At 47.8% G+C, this 25,130-nt stretch overlaps 1 protein-coding gene across 14 annotated transcripts in view; it reads left to right on the top strand.

The window, feature by feature from the left end:
• Positions 1-25,130, top strand: part of PCBP3 (poly(rC) binding protein 3) — a 286,185-nt gene that overhangs the window by 154,013 nt on the left and 107,042 nt on the right. The gene's annotated exons all lie outside the window — the stretch shown is intronic.

Genomic DNA, 25,130 nt, shown 5'->3' with positions numbered 1-25,130 from the left:
ATGCATGGATGGACAAGTGCATGGATCCATAGAGAGAGTGAATGCACGGATGGACGAGTGCATGGATCCATAGAGTGAATGCATGGATGGACAAGTGCATGAATCCATAGAGAGAGTGAATGCATGGATGGACGAGTGCATGGATCCATAGAGTGAATGCATGCATGGATGAGTGCATGGATCTGTAGAGAGAGTGAATGCGTGGATGGAGGAGTGCATGGATCCATAGAGTGAATGCATGGATGGACGAGTGCATGGATCCATAGAGAGAGTGAATGCATGGATGGATGAGTGCATGGATCCACAGAGAGTGAATGCATGGATGGACGAGTTTATGGATCCATAGAGAGAGTGAATGCATGGATAGACTGGATAGACGAGTTCATGGATCCACAGAGAGTGAATGCATGGATAGACGAGTGCATGGATCTGTAGAGAGAGTGAATGCATGGATGGACGAGTGCATGGATCCATAGAGTGAATGCATGGATAGATGAGTGCATGGATCCGTAAAGAGAATGAATGCACAGATGGACGAGTGCATGGATCCATAGAGTGAATGCATGGATGGACAAGTGCATGGATCCATAGAGAGAGTGAATGCATGGATGGGTGAGTGCATGGATCCATATAGAGAGTAAATGCATGGATGGACGAGTGCATGGATCCACAGAGAGTGAATGCATGGATGGACAAGTACATGGATCCATAGAGAGAGAATGCATGGATGGACGAGTGCATGGATCCATAGAAAGAGTGAATGCATAGATAGACTGAATAGATGAGTTCATGGATCCACCGAGAGTGAATGCATGGATGGACAGATGCATGGATCCATAGAGAGTGAATGCATGGATAGATGAGTGCTTGGATCCATAGAGAGTGAATGCATGGATGGATGAGTGCATTTATCCATAGAGAGAGTGAATGCATGGATCCTTAGAGAGAGTGAATGCATGGATGGATGAATGCATGGATCCATAGAGAGAGTGAATGCATTGATGGATGAGTGCATGGATCCATTGAGACTGAATGCATGGATAGACAGATACATGGATCCTTAGAGAGAGTGAATGCATGGATGGACAGATGCATGGATCCACAGAGAGTGAATGCATGGATGGACAGATGCATGGTTCCATCAGCAGAGTGAATGCATGGATGGATGAATGCATGGATCCATAGAGTGAATGTGTGAATGGATGAATGCATAGATTTGTAGAGAGAATGAATGCATGCATGGAGAAATGCATGGATCTGTAGAGAGAGTGAATGCATACATGGATGAATGCATGGATCCACAGAGTGAATGCATGGATGGACGAGTGCATAGATCCATAGAGAGAGTGAATACATGGATGGATGAGTGCATAGATCCACCGAGAGTGAATGCATGGATGGACAGATACATGGATCCATAGAGAGAGTGAATGCATGGATGTACGAGTGCATGGATCCATAGAGAGTGAATGCATGATGGATGAATGCATGGATCCATAGAGAGAGTGAATGCATGGATAGACGAGTTCATGGATCCATAGAGAGAGTGAATGCATGGATGGATGTGTGCATGGATCCATAGAGAGAGTGAATACATGAATAGACTGGATAGACGAGTTCATGGATCCACAAAAAGTGAATGCATGGATAGGCGAGTGCATAGATCCACAGAGAGAGTGAATGCATGGATGTACGAATGCATGGATCCATAGAGAGAGTGAATGCATGGATGGACGAGTGCATGGATCCATTGAAACTGAATGCATGGATGGACAGATGCATGGATCCATAGAGAGTGAATGCATGGATGGACGAATGCATGGATCCATCAACAGAGTGAATGCATGGATGGATGAATGCATGAATTCACAGAGAGAGTGAATGTGTGAATGGATGAATGCATAGATTTATAGAGAGAATGAATGCATGCATGGAGAAATGCATGGATCTGTAGAGAGAGTGAATGCGTACATGGATGAATGCATGGATCCATAGAGTGAATGCATGGATGGATGAGTGCATGGATCCATAGAGAGAGTGAATGCATGGATGGATGAATGCATGGATCCACAGAGAGTGAATGCATGGATGGACAGATGCATGGATCCATAGAGAGTGAATGCATGGATGGATGAGTGCATGGATCCACCGAGAGTGAATGCATGGATGGATGAGTGCATGGATCCATAGAGAGTGAATGCATGGATGTACGAGTGCATGGATCCATAGAGAGGGTGAATGCATGGATGGATGAATGCATGGATCCATAGAGTGAATGTGTGAATGGATGAATGCATAGATTTGTAGAGAGAATGAATGCATGCATGGAGAAATGCATGGATCCATAGAGAGAGTGAATGCATACATGGATGAATACATGGATCCACAGAGTGAATGCATGGATGGACAGATGCATGGATCCATAGAGAGTGAATGCATGGATGGATGAGTGCATGGATCCATAGAGTGAATGTGTGAATGGATGAATGCATAGATTTGTAGAGAGAATGAATGCATGCATGGAGAAATGCATGGATCTGTAGAGAGAGTGAATGCATACATGGATGAAAGCATGGATCCACAGAGTGAATGCATGGATGGACAAGTGCATAGATCCATAGAGAGTGAAGGCATGGATAGGCGAGTTCATGGATCCATAGAGAGTGAATGCATGGATAGACGAGTTCACGGATCCATAGAGAGAGTGAATGCATGGATGGATGAGTGCATGGATCCATAGAGAGAGTGAATGCATGGATGGATGAGTGCATGGATCCATAGAGAGAGTGAATACATGAATAGACTGGATAGACGAGTTCATGGATCCACAAAAAGTGAATGCATGGATAGATGAGTGCATAGATCCACAGAGAGAGTGAATGCATGGATGGATGAATGCATGGATCCATAGAGAGAGTGAATGCATTGATGGACGAGTGCATGGATCCATTGAAACTGAATGCATGGATGGACAGATGCATGGATCCATAGAGAGTGAATGCATGGATGGACGAATGCATGGATCCATCAACAGAGTGAATGCATGGATGGATGAATGCATGAATTCACAGAGAGAGTGAATGTGTGAATGGATGAATGCATAGATTTATAGAGAGAATGAATGCATGCATGGAGAAATGCATGGATCTGTAGAGAGAGTGAATGAGTACATGGATGAATGCATGGATCCATAGAGTGAATGCATGGATGGACGAGTGCATGGATCCATAGAGAGAGTGAATGCATGGATGGATGAATGCATGGATCCATAGAGAGTGAATGCATGGATGGATGAGTGCATGGATCCACCGAGAGTGAATGCATGGATGGATGAGTGCATGGATCCATAGAGAGGGTGAATGCATGGATGGACAGATGCATGAATCCATAGAGAGTGAATGCATGGATGGATGAGTGCATGGATCCACCGAGAGTGAATGCATGGATGGATGAGTGCATGGATCCATAGAGAGGGTGAATGCATGGATGGACAGATGCATGAATCCATAGAGAGTGAATGCATGGATGGATGAGTGCATGGATCCACCGAGAGTGAATGCATGGATGGATGAATGCATGGATCCATAGAGAGTGAATGCATGGATGGATGAATGCATGGATCCATAGAGTGAATGTGTGAATGGATGAATGCATAGATTTGTAGAGAGAATGAATGCATGCATGGAGAAATGCATGGATCTGTAGAGAGAGTGAATGCATACATGGATGAATGCATGGATCCACAGAGTGAATGCATGGATGGACAGATGCATGGATCCATAGAGAGTGAATGCATGGATGGACAGATGCATGGATCCATAGAGAGTGAATGCATGGATGGATGAATGCATGGATCCATCGACAGAGTGAATGCATGGATGGATGAATGCATGGATCCATAGAGAGAGTGAATGGATGCATACATGGATGAATGCATGGATCTGTAGAGAGTGAATGCGTGCATGGACGAATTCATGACACACAGTTGGGCTGGAATGTAAGTAATTGGATAAATGAGGTAAAGGATATGTAGACATTCTTTGTAATACTCATATACTTTTTTCAAGGTTTGAAATTATATCACAGTAACAAGTTGTCCAATGAGTACAGTAGTCCCTCTTTTGTCCACAGTTTCACTTTCTGTGATTTCAGTCACCCATGGTACAGTATAGTGAGATATCTTAAGAGAGAGACCATATTTACATAACTTTTTTTTTTTTTTTTTTTTTTTTTTTTTTTTTTTTGAGGCGGAGTCTTCACTCTGTCGCCCAGGCTGGAGTGCAGTGGCACCATCTCGGCTCACTGCAAGCTCCGCCTCCCAGGTTCGCGCCATTCTCCTGCCTCAGCCTCCCGAGTAGCTGGGACTACAGGCGCCCGCCACCGCGCCCGGCTAATTTTTTGTATTTTAGTAGAGACGGGGTTTCACCGTGTTAGCCAGGATGGTCTCGATCTCCTGACCTCGTGATCCGCCCGCCTCGGCCTCCCAAAGTGCAGGGATTACAGGCGTGAGCCACCGCGCCCGGCCTTATTTGTGGCATATTGATAAAATTGTTCTGTTTTATTATTGTTAATCTCCTTCTGTACCTAATTTATACATTAAAATTTATCACAGGACAGTTTATAACAGGGGTTGGTATAGTCCGTGGTTCCAGGCAGCCACTAGGAGTCTTGGAACGTACCCCCTTGGATAAGGGAGTAGGGCTGCAGAATGAATTCTTCAGCCTTCTCCTCAGAACAGATCTTCTGCGAGACTTTGGCAGATGATGCTGTGACCCCACCTGGGCAGCCAGGCCAAGTTGTCTGTGCCTGGTCCTGAGAGGCCAGGCACGCGTCCTTGGCAGGGCCACCCAGAGCCTGGGGTGCTGGGAACTGGGCTTTGTTTTAGTTTCTCAAATGCTTTTCTCAAACTGGAATTTTAATTACAACAAAATTAATGCCTCAGAATATGATTAAGAAATAAATAATGAGCGAGAACAAGCAGCCTCTTGAGGTGATGTCCCTGTGGCTGAGCCTATCACTGCATTTGCTAATTTGTTGCATTAGCAAGTATTTGGCTTGTGCATGCGAGACAACATTAAGTAGTCCAGTGTGGAAACAGAGGCTGTGCTAGCTTCACCAGGTTGGCGTCGGGCTCTCCAATGCCTGGTTGCTGGTGACTTGGGCAGCTGTTGGAGAGGGTCCTCTCAGCTCCCTGGCCCTCTGCCCACAGCTTGTTCTCTCGCTGTGAGAACCACCCAGCGATGGTTCTTGTGCTACTCTCTCTCCATGAACCGTGGCCTGACTTCAGTGCAGCTGCCTTTTTGGAGGAGGCTGCAGGAGCGCGGAGTAATGGCTGCAGGTGGGGCCTTCCCAAGGCGCAGGCCAAGGAGCCAGGCAGCCGCTCCTCTCTTGCAGCTTTTTCTTGGGAGCGCCAGGCCAAGCCAGAGGCTCCTGGCAGATCCACACACAGAGATAGCAGGTCCAGATTGGGGCTGCCCCTCACACAGCCCAGCAGGATGTAGGAGCAAGCCTGTGCACCCTGAGCCAGGGCTTCTGTGAAGTGCAGATGATGTTGCCTTTGTAGACAAAAGAAAAGACCTTGGAACCTGAGGGTAAATAGAGAGCCTCTTTACCAGCACCAAGCTCTGGGCCCAACTGGCTCCAAACAGGTGTGTCCTGGGCGTCCCTAGGTGTGTGCCTGACCTGACCCTGAGGCCCCCTCCCTGCAATTCCTCTAACCCACCCAACACCACCAGCCTTGCTGATGCCTCCTGCCCTGCCCTCTGCTCTCAGCTGCCTGCCCTGGTCACCTGCCACCCCTTCGTGCTGGGCCCTTGGGCCAAGTACCACATGCAGCCTGGTACAAACCTGTGCCCTCCTGAGCCTGGGTGAGGTGGCCTTCCCACCTGGGCCATGTGCCTCACTGCACCTAGGCCACAGCCCAGGAGGAGGATGTCTTTCCCTGACCTCATTTGTGTGGTCCTGCTGCCCAGTGACTGACTTGACTTCTGCTCCCAGTCCTGCATGCTCCCGGTAGATGGGGCACCCTAGCATGGGGTTCCCACCGCCTCCTCCAGGACTTGTTGCCCGTTGTGCATGGCCACCCGTTCTTGCCAGCATACCCACTTGCTCTGACCCTGGAACGTTCTCTGCTGTGGCCACTCTCCAACTCTGACAATGGCACCAGCCGTCGTTCTATCACCTGTGACTTCCCCACTCACCCATCTTCCTGTCATGCCACCTGCAACACCCCCAGCCTGGCTCTCACTGCCCCTGCGTCCTGCGGGAGGTCACATCCACATCCCTGTGTGGATGGGGGTGTCGTGATGACCCTGGAGTGTTGATGGCCAGCCTTGTGGGGACCCTGGCCGCTAGCCTTGCCTTAGCTGCTTCTCTGTCCCCACTCACAGCACCGGTGGCCAGTCTCTCTGAGTCCTGCCCTTATCTACCCACGTCCTACAAGAGAGCCAGTGTGTGGGCTGGCCCCTCCCTGCTGACTGCAGTGCCCCTGGGCGCACAAGGAGCTGCGGGGGAGCAGATGGTGGCAGCTGAGGCAGACACAGGGACAGGACCACAGACACACCCAGGTTCCATGGCCTTGGTACATTTGCTCTTCTTGACATGGGTTTCAGAGGGGGGCCGCCATGCCATGCCCACAGCGTCCGGCCAGATGCTGGTCACTGACCCGCCTTCACAGCCACACCTATTGTCACACACTTGGTTCAGTAGACCCTCCTGGATGCACTCTGCTTATATGCCTTTTGCTCATGTTCTGCCTTTAGCTGCAGTTTTCTTTGGAAGGAATTCTAGGCAGTATGTGCTGTTCAGAGCCTATCACTGCATTTGCTAATTTGTTGCATTAGCAAGTATTTGGCTTGCGCATGCGAGGCAACGTTAAATAGTCCAGTGTGGAAACAGAAAAACAGTATGTGGAGATCCAAACCCATATGATTATTCCCCATGATCTACTCAGTTTCATCAGATTCTGCAGGTTAATCATGTTTGTGATCTCTCCCGAACATCTCAGCATCATCTGTGGAACTAGTCTGTTGTCCTGTGACACTGACTGTCCCTCTGTGGCTCTCAGGGTCTCCCCTCCTCTTCCTTGAAGGCATCGTCGTGATTCAGCAGTGACTTCTGGGCTGGGTGGCTAGAGGGGCTCCCTCCTTTACCCTCAGACCCCTTGGATGCCATCCTGGGCAGAGGCCTTGACCCAGTGCGAACTTTCTGCCCATGTTCTGCTAGTAGTGGCTCTGTAGCTGGGCGCTGTTTCTGCCCTGTCATGCAAGTGGGGTGGCCGTGGCTGGGTGCAGAGGCTTGCAGCTGGGTGCTGGGGCTGGGGGTGAGCCAGCCATCCGGCCCCTGCATCAGCACCACCCCTTGCTGTGTTCCTGAAGCGTCCTGTCTTCCATGGTCAGGATGATCTTTCAAGACAGCCCTGATGGCATCACCTCCCTTCACTCGCCTCTTCTTAGCTTGTTGTTCATTAAAAACAGTTGTACTTACTGAGTGCCTACATTGTCCTGTGGAGATACTCGGCCACCTGGGCTGCCCAAGGTGGTGTGAGTGTCAGGGCACGTGGCCCAGAAGGCTCTGCAGAGAGGGCTCTGAGAGCAAGAGCGAGCTGTGCTGGAAAAGGGACAGGAGCCCCTGGGAGACATGAGAGATGGGGACGGGCTGAGGGAGGAGGAGGACCAGGCTCGGGGACGATGGTGGGGCCCTAAGCAGGGCAGATCAGATTGTGTGTTTGGGATATTCCTCTCCTTCAGGGGGAGGAAAGACCCTGAGGGAGGCAGAAGCAGGAAGGGCATCCAACCCTGAGGACCCCAGGCAGGGCCTCCAGGGCTGGTGCTGGGAGGAGGCAGGGATGGGAAGGGTCCGGAGGGCCCTGAGCAGGGCTAACCCCAGGGAAACCACACGCAGGCCGCAGAGGGAAAAGCTTTTAACCCTTGTCGTGTATAAAGGACTCACTAGGTCTTGGTGCATTTTTCATTGATACTTATATATTTACTGTTGAATCTCTATGAGTTCTTTTTAATGATTTTTCTTGTTTTCAATAAAGTAACATTTCCCATCTGCATTGCACAGTCATAATTTGAAAACAAAAGTTATTTTGTTGTGCAAACACTTGTTCTGATTCTTTAACTTCATCTGTTCCTTGGAAATCTGTCACAGAGCCACTTCAGAAAACAGCCCGTCTCTGCCTCCAGCCTGGTGTGCCTGCAGCTGTGTGGGTGCGTCCCCTCCTCACTTTCTCAGCAGAGGCAGAGGCTGCAATCTGAATGGCAGAGCCCACGTTTCTGCTGCGGGTGGTGGCCATGTAAGGGTATTGGTGTGTTTTTTGCACATGTAGCTGGCCATGCTTTAAAATAAGCAGATTGACTTTTGTTTACCTTTCACCCCTCAGAATGATTTGGTCAATGACAGCAGCCATTTTTATTGTTTTTATTGTTTCTTTTCTGTGGTGACAAAGGTGGCATCCCCTCCTAGCACCTCACACTGGGGTGGTCCTGAGGAAAGGAGGGCGAGAGCAGAGCTAGCGGCTGGGCCATGAGGGGAAGTCCAGGCCTCTCCATCCAAGGATGACCCTTTCGCCAAGAATCCTGCAGTCTGTTGTTAGGTCGGGAAAAGCCGTGGTGGTTTTATCCTGCCAGTGTGGGGAGCTTTCCCATGAAGTTTAAATGCAAACAGGACACTGAGGGCAGGAAGGTGTGCTGAGCTGCCCTGCACAGTGCTTGTCTCTGATGGCCACCCCAGGGTCCCTGGGCACTGCCAACCCGGGCATGAACCTGGGATAACCCAGCAGAACCTGGAGCAATATGGGCTCCGTGAGGCCCCTGAGTTTCTCCGGGACCCAGATGGTGACAGCCTGGAGCATGGCGTCCCCGTGGCCTTGCTGCCACAGTCAGGCTTCACGAGGTGACCCTGTGCCATGACACCATGGCTGCTCCCAGAAGCCTGCACAGAGTCTGCCTCAGGGTGGCCCAGGTCCTGCTGGGGAGTACCTTCCCGTGGATGTTGTTCCTGCGCCGTGTCTCACTTGTGCCCTCGCTGAGATGAAGGATGCCTAGACCTTAGTGCGGGTGCCTTGGGGGTGTCCTGGCACTGAACATCCTTGAGACGTCTGTGGCGCTCCTCTTCCTCATCTGTGGCGTTGTGGGCCTCCAGGGGAGGTGGCAGTCTGCCTGGAACAGGAGGCCCAGCCCACAGGTGCCCGCTGCCGCGCCTCCCTCTCTGCTGCCCATGTGGCTGTAGCGTTTTTTGCCCCATTGCTGTTTCGCTTGGCACATGTTGGTTCCCTCCTGTGCACTGGGCTTTGTGCTGCAGGCTCTGGCGTGTTCACAGGACTCCTTTGGAGGGATTCTGTTTTTAGAATTCGTGGTATAATATCTTGTCATCTTGGTAACTTATTCTTAATAAAAATGGTATAAAATGTGTTGCATCCTAGCGCCCACACCATCCGTGTAGATTATATTGATTTACTCCACCTATTCTTTGAAAGGCTTTGAGGTGATGTACAATATCAAACCACATGAAACAGCACGATTAACTGGCAAAACCAAAAACCACAGAAATGAGCAGAGGAGCTTACTGAAGATCCTAGTCTTGGGGGAGATGTTTGGTGAAAATGTGTGCATTTGCTTATAAAAGACTTGTATTTATTCCACACCCCCGCAACCCTGAGTGTCCCTTGGTCAGTGGCCTGGGCTCTGCTGTCCTCACCAGGCACTGCCGCTTGCCCGGTGCCTGCTGTCCTGCTGATGTCGCCACGTGCCAGGATTCGGCCTCCCGAAATCACAGTGACTTTCAGGAATCACTTGGGTTGCAGTGTTGGCCAGTTTTAGCCACATGAAGATGGCTTCTGAAACCTCCTGTGTGTGAATGACAGTTTTCACCTTGGGCCAGTTCTGCTGCTGCCACCACAAGCAGGAGGGGTGGGAAGGAAGGATCGCCCCCGAGAGAGGCAGCACGGGAAGGCCAGGCCATGTTCCTGGGAGTCAGGCTCACCAGCTCAGAGCTGGGTGTGGTTCAAATCCCAACCCTGCTGTGGCAGGCCCTGTGCTTCTATGAAATGGGCCTCACAGGAGGGTGTCGGTGATGTAGATAAAGGCCTCCCACTGCCTGGATGCTGTGACTGCCTGATCCCGTGGTGATGGCACAGCCCTGCTGTGGGGAGAGCCTTGTGGCCCCATGCCATGTGTGGGAAGGCCTGTGCCACCCTGGGCATCATCATCTTGGGCCATGGCTGCCACATATGGCACTTCCTAGCCAGGCACTACGTCACAGCCACACCCCTGTGGCCTAGCCCCCATGGCAGGGTCTAAGGCTGTACCCCGGAAGCCTACCTTCTACAGGAAGAGGCATTCCTGTGTGACTCTCTGGTTGTTTGCTTGGCGGAGCTGGGAACCCCCCAGGTGGTGTCTAGGGGAGGAAAGTAATTAGAAGATAGATTATGGGTGGGTGTGACTGGTAACATGCAGGGATTTGGCACCCCCCTTGCCCACCTGCCCTGTGTGCTGGGCCTCGGGGAGGTGGCCATGGGCAGCCCTTCCTTCTGGAGCCCCATGTCCTCCCTCATCCACTGCCTCAAGGTTCCGGCCAGCAGAGTGGGGCCACCTGGGTTGGTGCTGACGAGTTGCTCAGAGGCCTTGTGGGCAGTGTGGCAGAACAGCACACACAGGCGCCTAAAATCAAGTTAGGGGACCTTGAAGATACTGCTTCCGGTCTGCTTTTGTGTCACCAGTTGGGGCAAGCACATTCCGCAGTGAGGTTGTGGCTGGAAGGACCAGCTGTTGCTGCTGGCAGCTCGTCCCTGCACCTGAGCTTGCAGGCATGCTCCTGTCTTTCTGTGGTGGCAAAGGTGACATCCCCTCCTAGCACCTGCACACTCGGGTGGTCCTGAGGAAAGGAGGGCGAGAGCAGAGCTGGGGGGCAGGCCATCAGGGAAGTCCAGGCCTCTCCACCCAGGAGTCTGTGCGGTTCCCATTGCATGAGAAGATGGAGGAGCCTCCCTGTGCTGCTGTGTCTCAGCATTAGAGAGGGCAGTCCACATGAATGTCATGTTGTTGGGGATGTTTTTTCTTCAGCCTCTGTCATTGCTGCCTCCAGGGCTCTCACTGGGCAGAGAGCAGATGTGATGTGTCTGAGGACCAGCAGCTCTGCACAGAGTGGGGAAGACCCCAGCACAGCCACCCTGCTGCAGAATCGCAGAATCGCCCTTGTGGCAGGCTTGGTGCGGATAAGTGGCTGTGCTTGCGTGCTGGATGGAATGGCGGCCTCTCCGTCCCTTCAGCCGAGTGCGTGCAGAGACTCGAGCAGGATGGGAGCTGAGGGCTGCTGCCAGCTACCCCTCACTGCACAGAAAGGGAAGTGGAGGTGGGGCCGGGAGACGTGTTCTTCCTGGAGTACAGGGCCAAGTCCTCCTTTCTTCTCAGATCCACCAGCACGTAACTGCGCCCTGGCTCTGTGTGGCCCTGGATGCCTTCAGAAAAATATGGCCAAGCCATTCCTCCTACTTTTCTCTGTCCCCTTTTCTTATCTCCTATTTTTACTCTAGAATTATACTGGGAAAATAAGGCTTGAAGTTCTCTCATTTGTATAGCACTTTGCAAATTACAGAGTACTTTTCACAACCTTGAAAGGTGGGTATTTCATCTCTCTTTTTTAGAATGAGGAGCTGAGTCATGGGGACCAGCCAGGGCTGCTCTGATGAAGAGTCCTCCACAAAGCAGACCCCAAAGGGCCAGGGACCCAGGCCGCAGAGTCCCCACACCCCACATCTCCTTGGGGTCAGGGAGCAGCCTGCATTCAGAATTCCACTTCTGGTCCCCTCACCCAGAGCACTGAGGCACTGGGCTCTGTTCTCTCCGGATGCTGGCCTCCCTGCCTCGCTCCTGTTCTTTCTCATCAGATGCTCCGAGCACCTTGTCATTGGCTCCTGTACGCAACACCCAGTCTCTGTGGACACTGCACACTCCAGGATTTAGAAGAACCCTTGTGGCTTTTCATGCATTTTATATTTGTGTTGCATTGCCCATTTTCCTTTCAAGGAAGTCAGCTCAAAAAAACAAACAAACTGATTTCTGCTATTTATGACAGACCCACAGCCAATATCATAGTAAATGGGCAAAAGCTGGAAGCATTCCCTTTGAAAACCGGCACAAGACAAGGATGCCCTCTCTCACCACTCCTCTTCAACATAGTATTGGAAGTTCTAGCCAGGGCAATCAGGCAAGAGAAAGAAAGGTATTCAAATAGGAAGAGAGGAAGTCAAATTGTCTCTGTTTACAGACGACATGATTGTATATTTAGAAAATTCCATTATCTCAGCCCAAAATCTCCTTAAGCTGATAAGCAACTTCAGCAAAGTCTCAGGATACAAAATCAAAGTGCAAAAACCACAAGCATTCCTCTACACTAATAATAGACGAACAGCCAAATCATGAGTAAACTCCCATGCACAATTGCTACAAAGAAAATAAAATACCTAGGAATACAACTTATGTGTGATGTGAAGGACCTCTTCAAGGAGAACTACAAATCACTGCTCAAGGAAATAAGAGGACACAAATAAGTGGAAAAACATTTCATGCTCATGGTTAGGAAGAATTGGTATCACGAAAGTGGCCATACTGCCCAAAGTAATTTATAGATTCAATGCTAGCTCCATGAAGCTACCATTGACTTTCTTCACAGAATTAGAAAAAACTACTTTAAATTTCATATGGAACCAAAAAAGAGCATGTATAGCCAAGACAATTCTAAGCAGAAAAACTCAAACCTGGAGGCTTCATGCTACCTGACTTCAAACTATGCTGCAAGGCTACAGTAACCAAAACAGTGTGGTCCTGGTACCAAAACAGATATATAGACCAATGGAACAGAACAGAGGCCTCCGATATAATGCCACACATCTACAACCATCTGATCTTTGACACACCTGACAAAAGCAATGGGGAAAGGATTCCCTATTTAATAAACGGTGTTGGGAAAACTGGCTAGCCATTTGTGGAAAACTGAAACTGGACCCCTTCCTTATACCTTACACAAAAATTAACTCAAGATGGATTAAAGACTTACATATAAGACCTAAAACCATAAAAATCCTAGAAGAAAACCTAGGCAATACCATTCGGGACATAGGCATGGGCAAAGACTTAATGACTAAAACCAAAAGCAATGGCAACAAAAGCCAAAATTGACAAATGGGATCTAATTAAACTAAAGAGCTTCTGCACAGCAAAAGAAACTATCATCAGAGTGAACAAGCAACCTACATAATGGGAGAAAATTTTTGCAATCTATCCCTCTGACAAAGGGTTAATATCCAGAATCTACAAGGAACTTAAGCAAGTTTACGAGAAAAAAAATAACCCATCAAACAGTCGGCAAAGGATGTGAACAGTCACTTCTCAAAAGAAGACATTTATGTGGCCAACAAATGTGAAAAAATGCTAATCATCACTGGTCATTAGAGAAATGCAAATCAAAGCCACAATGAGATACTATCTCACACCAGTTAGAATGGTGATCACTAAAATGTCAGGAAACTGCAGATGCTGGAGAGGATGTGGAGAAATAGGAATGCTTTTACACCGTTGGTGGGAGCGCAAATTAGTTCAACCATTGTGGAAGACAGAATGGCGATTCCTCAAAGATCTAGAACCAGAAATACCATTTGACCCAGCAATCCCATTACTGAGTATATACCCAAAGGATTATAAATCATTCTACTATAAAGACACATGCACATGTATGTTTATTGCAGCACTGTTCACAATAGCAAAGACTTGGAACCAACCCAAATGTCCACCAGTGATAGGCTGGATAAAGAAAATGTGGCACATATACGCCATGGAATACTCTGCAGGCATAAAAAAGGATGAGTTCATGTCCTTTGCAGGGACATGGATGAAACTGGAAATTATCATTCTCAGCAAACTAACACAAGAACAGAAAACCAAACACAGCATGTTCTCACGCATATTGTGGGATTTGAACAATGAGAACACATGGACACAGGGAGGGGAACATCACACACTGGGGCCTGTCAGGGGGTGGGGGGCTAGGCAAGGAATAGCATTAGGAGAAATACCTAATGTAGATGACAGGTGGATGGGTGCAGCAAACCACCATGGCATGTGTATACCTGTGTAACAAACCTGCCTGTTCTGCGCATGTATCCCAGGACTTAAAGTATTAAAAAAAAAAAAAAAAAACGATTTCTAAGAGCACTTATCATTTGTGATTTTCTGCCTTTATCATTTTACAATTATATAAATATTAGATGACTTATCGTAGTAATTATCTCTCTGCATTTCCATCTCTAATCTATCTAGAATTTATTTCGATGACTCTATACATCAGGGTTCACTTAGGAAAACCATTTCCACCCCAAGCATTTAAAGAGAGCATGTTGAGTACCAGGAGTTGATTAGAAAGGTGATGCAGGGCTGAGGAGTATGGGAGATAAAGAGGGGGTGTGCGAGCAAGAGGAGGAAGGGGCTCACTCGGGCTGGAGTTGCTGGTGGTTCTGGGCTGGGCCTGTCAGCCTGGGCCAGCTGCTGCGCTGGAAGCACTATTGTGCTTGGCTCTGGATCCACGTGAAGGATCTGATTTGTGCAGGGCTTGACTCTCCTAAAAGGAGCTGCCTCTGCTCCCCTCCTGCCACTGCCACTACAGCAGCTGCTAAGCGCAGCAGATGCCAGCAGCTGCTATGCTGCGATCCGGGTCGGGGGAGGGCCCTCTGTCCTGCTGCCTCCTCCTTGCAGCATCTCCCACAGGAAGCCAGCTGATGAGGTTTGAGGGGGCAGAATTCTAGGGGTTCCTAAGGCTTCTGCTCACGGGTGTACAAGCCTTGCATACACGCATCCTCTTGAGAGTGGGTGGGATCGCTGATAAGGTGGGACATCACCCCTGTGATTTTGCCATGTTACTTGGCCAAGGGGTTTTGCAGATGATATCAGGGTTTCTAACCAGTTAACTCTGAAGGATCAAGCACATCAGTAATCAGGGTGATGCCACTGGAAAGCAAGTTTTAGCCTAATAGAAAAAAGATTTATTGTGAAGTTTTATGCACTTTACTGAATTTTGTTAAATGCATTTTTCTGCATCTATTGAAATAATAATTTACTGCCTTATATTAGTATGGCAAATTACATATTGCCAGATTTTACAATATATAACCAATTTTGCATTCCTGGTGTAAACCCTACTTGGTTGTGTGTGTGTGTGTATGTGTGTGTGTGTGTGTGTGTGAGTGACAGAGTCTCGCTCTGTGGCCCAGGCTGGAGTGGAGTGGCACAATCTCAGCTCACGGCAGTCTCAGCCTCCTGTGCTCAAGCAGTCTTCACACCCCAGCCTCCTGAGTAGCTGGGACTACAGGTGTGCACCATCACGCCTGGCTAATTTTTTTTTTTTTTTTTAAATAGAGATGAGGTTTTGCCATGTTTGTCAGGCTGGTCTCAAACTCCTGGGCTCAAGCGATCCTCCCACCTCGGTCTCCCAAAGTGCTGGGGTTGTAGGCGTGAGCCCTCTGTGCCCAGCCAATTCTTGCATTTTTTTCGCTAATATTTTGGTAGTGATTTTTTTATAGCTATGGCCATGGGACACATTTTCATTTTTCTCATCTCTGTGTCAGATTTTAAATTCAGAGCTATGGTTGGTTTATGCAATGACTTTGGAATTATTCCCTCTTCCCTGTTTTCTGAAAGGGCTTGTGTAAGATTGGTGTTGTTACATCTCTATGTGTTTGACAGAAGTTGCCGGTGCCTTGAGTCTTCTTGTTGGGAAGGTATTTGACAACAAATTTCATTTTTTGGTTTATATAGAGATATTCAAATTTCCTTTTATAGTTTGTATAAATTTTGGAAGTTGTAGTTTTAAAATGGCCCTACTTCATCTAAACTGATGCATATGTTGGCGTGAAGTTGGTCATCATAGTAATCTCACATTATCATTTTAATATCTACCAGATCAGTACTGACAACTTGTCTTTCATTTTGTGATTTTGTTTTCTTTTTCTCTTGGTCTAGGGGTTTTTCCATTTTTTCGTATTTTTATATTAACCTTCTTTTCTTTATTTTGTTTACTATTTGTTCACTGTGCTTTCATCAGTCTCCATTTCTATTTGTTATTTCCTGCTGCATTTGCTACATATGGCCACTTCCAAATATCACCACAGACTCCGTGGCTTACAGCACAAGCTCATCACCTTTCAGTTCTGCTGATGAGAACCCCGACAGCAGGAGGCCCACTGGGCTCTCCACAGCAGCGCTGCATCCCTTCTGGAGGCTCACGGGGAGGACTCCCCTCATTGTCTTTTTCAGATTCTAAAAGTGCTCCTGTTCCTTTGCTCCTGAGTCCTCCTCCACCTCCTGTGTCAGCCACAGGACCCACTTTGGAAAGATTCTCCACTTTTAAGAACTCAAGTGATTAGAGTTGGCCCTACCTGGATAATCCAGGATAATCTCGCCATTGCAAGGTCTGTGACCTTCATCACCTCTGCACAGTCCCTTTGCACAGAAACAGCAAACACATTTAGGACTGTTACATCTTCCTGACAAACTGACCCTTTTTTATTGTGAACCATTTCCCTTTCTACCTGCTGATACCCATTGTCCTTACACCAGGTTTGTCTGGTATTGATGAGCCAGGTTGGCTTGCTAGGATCAGTATTTGCATGCCATATTTTTTCTCATTGTTTTAACTGTCTGTGCCTTTGTATCTGAAGTGATTCTCTAAAAGTAGCATGTGCCTTGAGTCATGCTTTGGTTATCTAGTCTAGCAGTACATTTTTAACTGGAGTGTTAAATCTGTTTACACCTGTTGTAATGCCTGATTTGGTTGAGTTTATTCTTTCTTCTTATTATATGTTTTTTAAATTGTCCCTCTCTTCTTTTATATCTTTTCCTTTTCCTGCCTTAATATGGATCAGTTATTCCTTAGAATTTCATTTCCTGTTTATCTTTTAGCCGTGCTTTGTATTGTTGTTTTAAAAATTGCAGTATACAACCTTGCCGTCGTTCACTCGGATTTATATTACACCTTTTCACGTTTACTGTGAGGATCTTTACAACAATATACTTCCATTTAACTGCTCCCTTTTGGGGGAGGTTGTGTTGCCATATAATTAACTTCTGCACATGCTCTCCTAAGCCAGAAAGTATCTGATACACGTCTCAGTCAATTTAGAGGTTTATTTTGCTAGGGTTAAAGACCATGGGCCATGACACAGCCTCGAGAGGTCCTGAGAACATGTACCCAAAGTGTGGGTTTTATACATTTTAGGGAGACAGAAGTTAGAGGCAAAAACATAAATCAATACCTGTAAGGTATATATTGGTTTGGCCTAGAAAGGTGGGACATCTCAAAGCAAGGGCTTCCAGGTCATAAGTGAATTAAAGATTTTCTGACTGGCAATTGGTTAAGCTCTGCCTGAGGAGTTGAGTTCAGCATAAAGAAATGCTTGAGTTTAGATAAGGGGGTTGTGGAAACCAAGGTTCTTGTCATGTATATGAAGCCTCCAGGTAGAGGGCCTCATAGAGAATAGGTGTAATAAGGGTCAGACTTTCCGGAAAAGACCTAGTAAGGGAAGGAAATTCTCTACAGAATGCGAATTTCTCTGAAAAGAGACAGCTTTGCAAGGGCATTTCAGAATATATCAATTTTGGGATAAAATACTTTGATTTCCTTCAGGGCCTGCTCTCCGTCATGTGATGCCATACCAGAGTCAGGTTGGAATTTGGAATCTTGTTGCTACCAAGAGTCCGTTTTGTCAGTCCTACCATCTCTGTTCTAGTGTGAAAGTTGGTCAGTTGTGTGTAAACTCCAAAGGGAGGAGGTATAATGAAGCATTATAGTTATAATGAGGGGGTCATGTACAACCCCTCCCCTTCCTGTCATGGCCTGAACTCATTTCTCCCATTTCTTTGGGATCCCCTTGGCCAAAAGGGGAGTCCATTCAGTCATTCAGGGTGCTTAGAAGTTTATTTTTGGTTTACACTATAAATCATATAATTTTAAAATATATAATATAATAAAGCATATTGTTATAATTTGCTTTAGTCAGATTTCTTTTTAAAATATTGAGAATAAGGAAATATTCTTTACTGTTTTCTCTTTTTGGCACTCTGTATTCTTTCTCATGGATCTGAGTTTCCATCTGGCATCATTTTCTTCAGTCTGAAGATTTGCCGTTAACATTTTGTTGTTGTTGTTTTTGAGATGGAGTCTTGCTCTGTCCTGCAGGCTGAAGTACAATGGCACAATCTTGGCTCCCTGCAATCTCTGCTTCCCAAGTTCAAGTGATTCTCCTGCCTCAGCCTCCTGAGTAGCTGGGGTGATGCCCACCACCACACCTGGCTAATTTTTGTATTTTTAGTAGAAACTGGGTTTCACCGTGTTGGCCACGGTGGTCTCAAACTGCTGACCTCTGGTGATCCACCTGCCTCGGCCTCCCAAAGTGCTGGGATTATAGGCGTGAGCCACTGTGCCCAGCTGTTAACATTTTTTGTAGTGCAGTTCTGCTAGGTATGAATTCTCTCCATTTTTATTGATAGATAATTTTGATGATGTCTTTATTTTGCCTCCATTTTGAAATTCTCTCTCAAATTTTAGGTTAGAGGTTTTGGGATTTTTTGCCCACATGTTATATATCATTCCTTTGCCTCTGGCTTCCACTGTTTTTGATGAGAGGTCATTCCTTACTGTGTTCATTCTCTTTGTGCGATGTATTTTTTTCCTACTGCTTTGAAAGTTTTCTCTGTCTCTGATTTTCAGCAGTTTGCCTAGGATGTGTATGTGTATGGTTTTCTTCTCTTCTGTTTTTTTATGGGAGTTTGTTGAGCATCTTTATATGTGTGATTGACACTAGCCATCAAACTTAGAAAATGGTTAGCCATCATATTTAACTTTTTCCCATTTGAGTCTTTCTTCTCTTCTGGGACTCCACTTAAACATATTTTAGACCACTCACGATTGTCACACAGGTCTTTCCGGTTCTGTGGTTTTATTTTTAAGCTTTTTTTTTTTCTATCTGTGCATAGTTTGAATAGCTTCTGTTGATCTACATTCTAGTTCACTGGTTGCTTTGTCTGTAGTGTGTGTTCTGCTGCTAAGCCCATCCAGTGAATTGTCTTTTCAGAAATTTTTATTTTTCATTTCTTGATTTCTAGTTGGCTCATTTTTATAGTTTCCATTTTCTTATTTAGATCCTCTGATGAGTTCACTCATTATGTTCAGTTTGTTCAGTTTTCCTTTCATTTTCTTTTTTGGAGATAGAGTCTCGCCCTGTCACCAGGCTGGAGTGCAGTGGCGCGATCTCAGCTTACTGCAACCTCTGCCTCCCGGGTTCAAGCGATTCTCCTGCCTCAGCCTCCCAAGTAGCTGGGATTACAGGCACCCACCACCACGCCCAGCTACTTTTTGTATTTTTTGTAGTAGAGATGGGGTTTCACTGTGTTGGCCAGGCTGGTCTTGAACTCCTGGCCTCAAGTGATCCACCTGCCTTGGCCTCCCAGGGCGTGAGCTACCGCGCCCAGCCTTCCTTTCATTTTCTAACAAATTTATAATATCTCCTTTAAAAGTCCCTGCCCAATAACCCCAGTATGTCTGCCATCTCTTTATTTTTATGGACTAAGTTTGTTTTCTGATACCGGAGCATGTTTTTCTGCGTCTACGTATGTGCAGTATTTTTTTGTTTGTATGATGTTCATTGGATAGTCGTGCAGCACTTAATGACAGGGACACATGCTGAGAAATGTGTTGCTAGGCAGTTTCCTCCCTGTATGGACATCATGGTGTGTACTTACACAAACATAGCTGGTGCAGCCCACTACACACCTAGTCTGTATGGTACAGCCTATTGGTCCCAGGCTACAAAGCTGTGTAGTGCATGACTGTGCTGAATACTTACGCAGTTGTGACACAATGGCAATTGTGTGTCTAAACACATCGAAACATAGAAGAGGTGCAGTAAAAATACAGTATAAAGCATAAAGAATGGCACACCTGGGTAGGGCACTTATGAACGGAGCTGACAGGACTGGAGGTTGCTCTGGGTGAGTGAGTGAGTGGTGAGTGAGTGGTGAGTGGTGAGTGAGTGAGTAGTGAGTGAGTGGTGAGTGAGTGGTGAGTGGTGAGTGGTGGGTGAGTGGTGAGTGGTGAGTGGTGGGTGAGTGAGCGGTGAGTGAGTGGTGTGAGTGGAGAGTGGTGGGTGAGTGGTGAGTGTTGAGTGGTGAGTGAGTGGTGAGTGAGTGAGTGGTGGGTGAATCTGAAGGCCACGATGTTACTGTGCACTGCTGTAGACTTCGTAAGTACTGTACACTTGGGATGTGCTAAATTTATGATATAACAAAATTTATTTCTTCAATAATAAATTAATCTTAGGTTACTGTAACTTTTTTGCTTTATAAACCTTTAGATTTATTTTTTAACTTTTTGACTCTTTTGTAATAACCTTAGCTTAAAACACAAACACATTGGATACAGCTAAACCAAAATATTTTCTTTATGTTATTATAAGAATTTTTCATTTTTAAGATTTCTTTTCCTTTCTTTTTTCTTTTTGTTTTTAAACATTTTTGTTAAAAACTGAGACACACACACACACGTTTAGCCTAGGCCTGCACAGGGTCAGAATCGTGCATGCCACTGTCTTCCACCTCCACGACTTGTCCCACTGGAAGGTCTTGAGGGGCAGTAACAGGCGTGGAGCTGTCCTCTGCTGTGATCACAATGCCTGCTTCTTGACACCTCCTGAGGGACCTGCCTGAGGCTGTTCTACATTAATTTTTTTTTTTTTAATAAGTAGGAGTACACTAGGATAATAGTAAAAAATAGTATAGTAAATACACAAACCAGTAACACCATCGTTTATTATCTTCAGGTATTACTATTATAAATAATTATACGAGTTACGCTCTGATGTGACTGGCAGTGCAGCAGGTGAGTTTACACCAGTTTCACCTCAAGTGTGGGAGGAACCAACTGCACTCCTGCCTAATGAGGCCACAGCGTCGTGGGGCGATGGCACTTTTCAGCTCCATTCTAATTTTAAGGGATGGCTGTAGTATATGGCACGTCTGTTTTGCCTGAAATGTCGTTGTGTGGCACGTGACTATATATGCTATGCTGTTAAGAATTTGGGGTGTTGTGTTTGTTGTTTTTGGTTTTTATTTCTGCAGGCATCTGATTTGCTGAAACTTCATGTCATGGCTCGGTCGAACTTTGTCAAGGAAAGTCTTCACTATCCCTTCCTCTAGAACTTAATGTTGTCCTCCTCAGGTGTAGCTGTTCGTGGGTCTCAAGTGAACACCCTGGGTGCTGAGTGAGGGGCCTCCACTGTGGCCTGTGAGCAGTCCCCGCCTCATGGTACCACCTGACATTCAGCGTGTCTGTTCATCTCATACACCCCAGTAGTTCTCTCTCTCTCGGCCGTTCTAATGGAGTCCTTGCATGCACAGCATAGTATTTGGCTGACATCTTCCTGCAGTTTGGGGGCCCTGTCTCCTCTTAGCTCTTGCCTTTGCTATCCCCATCTCCCATATTCCAGCCACTGCCACAGCCCCCATGCTTGCCTTTTGTCCTCAGCCCCTCAGCGAGGCAGCAGCTTCTGTGTGTGCTGCACTGCCATGGGCAGCAACTTGACAGTGGACACAGCTAGAAAGCAGCCGATGAGGAGCTCAGCGTGCGTCTCCGCCGGGTGAAAGATCACAGTCCTGCACCCTCCTGTGCAATGCCTGACACATTTGCTTCTTATTTCTGTCCAATTCTTAAGGTTTTTATTGTGGGATCGTAGGTCCTTACTCCTTCATGGTTGGAATCAAAATCTAAAACCTTGTCATTTCCATTTTCAGTTGATGATATCCTTATGAACTCAGGATTTATTTCACTTTTGAAAAGTTAATAGTCTATGTTTTAGGGCAGTTTTACTCTACAATACAGAAAAATTGTTGGAAAGTAAAGAGTGTGCCAGCTTCTCCCCTCATACAGAGCTTCTCCTGTTACATACATCTTGCCTCAAGTGTGGTACAATGAACCAATATTGGTACATTATTATTATTTTTTGAGATGGAGTCTTGCACTGTCGCCCAGGCTGGAGTGCAGGGCGCGATCTCGGCTCACTGCAACCTCTGCCTCCTGGGTTCAAGCAATTCTCCTGCCTCAGCCTCCTGAGTAGCTGGGACTGCAGGTGCGTGCCACCACGCCTGGCTAATTTTTTGTATTTTAATAGAGACGGGGTTTCACCTTGTTAGCCAGGATGGTCTTGATCTCCTGATCTCATGATCTGCCTGCCTGGGTCTCCCAAAGTGCTAGGATAACCGGTATAAGCCACCGCTCCCAGCCTGGTTCATTATTATTAATGGATGTTCATAGCTTGCATTGGGGTTCACTGTGTTGAACACAGGTTTTGACAAGTGTCCAGTGACATGTGTCCCTGTCATTACTGTGTCATACAGAAGAGCTCCACTGTCCCCGTGAGCTTCACGTACTCACTCCTCCCTCCGCTGAAGCCCCTGGCAACCACTAATGTTTTTATTGTCGCTATAGTTTTGCCATTTGCAGAATGTTTTATAAGAAACTGCCAAACTGTCTTCCCAAGTGGTTGCATCATTTTGCAAACTAAAAACTCTTAACCATAAGATCTATTAGTCATGCTCCTTGGTATCTACTCAAAGGATTTGAAAACTTCAGCCTACACAACAACCTGCACACAGATGTTTATAGCAGCTTTGTTTATCATTGCCAACACTTGGAAGCAACCAAGACATCCTTTAGTAGGCAAATGAATACATAAACCAGTGGTGCATCCAGACAGTGGAATATGGTTCAGCACTACAAAGAAATGAGCTGTCAAGCCATGAAAAGACACGGAGGAACGTCGAATGCGTGTTACTTAGTGAAAGCTGTATGATTCCAACTATATGACATTCTGGAAAAGACGAAACTATAAAAATAGTATAAAGATCAGTGGTTGCCAAGAGTTGGGCGGAGAGATGGATGTGTAGGTGGATCACAGAGGACTTTTACGACAGGGAAAATACTCCGGGTGATGCTGTCGTGGTGGATATGTGTCAACGTGTCACTACACATTCGCCCAAACCACAGAGTACGGCACCGAGCGTGAGCCCTGCTGTGAACTCCGGACCTGGGGGGTGGTGATGTGCCCATGTGGGTTCGGTTGTGACTAATTCACTGCTCTGGTGGGGGGCCGTGGGGGGATGAGGGTTTATAGGAAATCTCTGTGCTTTGTGCTGTTTGCTGCTCTAAAAAATAAAGCCTAAACAAAGCAGTCAGAGTTCTGAAGACTGTCCTGTGACCAAGCAGGAAGGACTCCCTTCGCTCAGAGGGAAAGTGCTGGTTATGTATTTGCTCTTCTCCCAAGAACACGCAGTCTAATTTTGATCCTCTTTACAGACGGGAGGAAGAGCGTGTTCGTCAGGTGAGCTGATGCAGGTGCGGAGACAACACCTGGCAGGACACTGCCATTGGGCACCCTGAGGCTGAGCCGACAACCACTGTTGTCCCCAGAGTCCATCTGGTTTCTAGAGTGGAAAACGGAAAGGGGTCAGATCGCCCGTACAGCCCTGAAGTCCTTGGTGGTAGCCCAGATTCTACAGTCTTCCCCAGATGCTATCTTGGCTGAGGTGGGGAAGACTCCCAGGGACTGTACTTGGCCTTTTCTGCCTTAATCTCCTGCTCACGGCTGGGGCCAGAGGGCTTGTTTGGCAGCTGCTGGGCGCCTCTGTCCAGTGCTGTGCCAGAACGTCCAGCAGATGGGTGTGGGGCACAGGGCCTCTGCCAGATGGACTCGGGCCAGGCTCCGTCTGTCATTTTAATTGTGGGTCCATGATGGTGTCTGAGTCCCCTGGAGTGGGCAGGAGCTCAGGCCCTAGACCCAGCCATTGTCCGAAGACCCGGAGCCTGGCCACTACCCAGCCATTGTCTGAAGGCCCGGGGCCTGGCCACTCACTCTGCCCATCACGCAGTCAGGCCCGCTGGAGAAGGGCGGGGGGGTGAATGTTTGCTGTACTCCGCAGGACTGTTGTGGGTCTTCCCTGGAGACTGGGCCTCCCTTTCAGCCACCGGCTCTGACCCATGGACCAACTCAGACCTCGTCTTCTTCTCTGAAGGGAGTGGCGTTGGCCTTCTCCCGGCTCTCGGGAGTTTTTGGTGTGTCCATGTCAAGTGTATCCGTCCTAGGGGCACCCAGTCTGGCTGCCACGGCAGTGGGTACCACGGGCCAGCGCACCTTTGCTGCCTGTGAGGTCGTCACACCTACCCGGCCCCATGGGCTCCATTTTACCTCGTCGCTTTGCTGTCTGGGAACTCTGTCACCCACGGATAGGAGTGCCAGGCCCAAGAAGATGTCATGCAGTGTTGGCACTTTGGCTGGGCTGCTGGCAATCCCTGTGAGGGCCTGTGATGACCCAGGTCAGGATGGGACAGGTGGCTTGGGTTCTGCGGGCCACGCAGTCTGCAGTGTGTGTGGCCTTGCCCTGGTGCTGGAAGGCAACTGCAGACCACGAGTCAAGGCAAGGGTGAGACCGTGCTCCGGGGAAATGTGGATTGCGGAAATGGGCAGCCAGCGGGGCCTGCAGACCCCTGGGTTAGAGCCAAGCCCCAGAGGCACCTTGGTCTGGGAGAAGCCAGGGGAAGGATTTCCTGGGAGCTGGAGGATGACCGTGGACCTCTGCTGCCACCTTGTGGCAGAGCTGACGTATCTGACCCGCGTCCTTTTCTCCTGGTTTAGAAATGTCCCGGTGGGAGGAGCTTTTTCATCCTTGCAGCGGACAGGCAGCTCTGTTGGCCCCGCAATCTGGACTGCGTGCCCCGCCTTTGGCAGAGGCCCTTAGGACCCTGTGGGATGCAGCCTCGAGAGGACAGGGCCTCGGACTCTGAAGGCCACAAGAGTGATAGCACACCTGTGCCTGAGGAGTGCGTTCTGAGAGGAGACCCGGCCCGTCGTCCTTGTCCATCCATGTGGCTCCTGCAAAGCACCCTCGTCTTGCAGAGCCAGCGAGCCTGGCGTTGTGACCTGGGCCAACTTGGCAACTTTTCTCTTTTTAGAGGCAGAATCCTTTCTTGAGAACAGCATCTTTCTACTCCTGACCTGCTCCCCCTTCCTGGTTCCCCCTCTTCACCTGGCA

The sequence above is a fragment of the Macaca mulatta genome, chromosome 3 (genome assembly GCF_049350105.2).
Source record: "Macaca mulatta isolate MMU2019108-1 chromosome 3, T2T-MMU8v2.0, whole genome shotgun sequence".
Taxonomy (NCBI): Eukaryota; Metazoa; Chordata; class Mammalia; order Primates; family Cercopithecidae; genus Macaca; species Macaca mulatta.
This window is presented reverse-complemented; position numbering and strand designations above follow the sequence as displayed.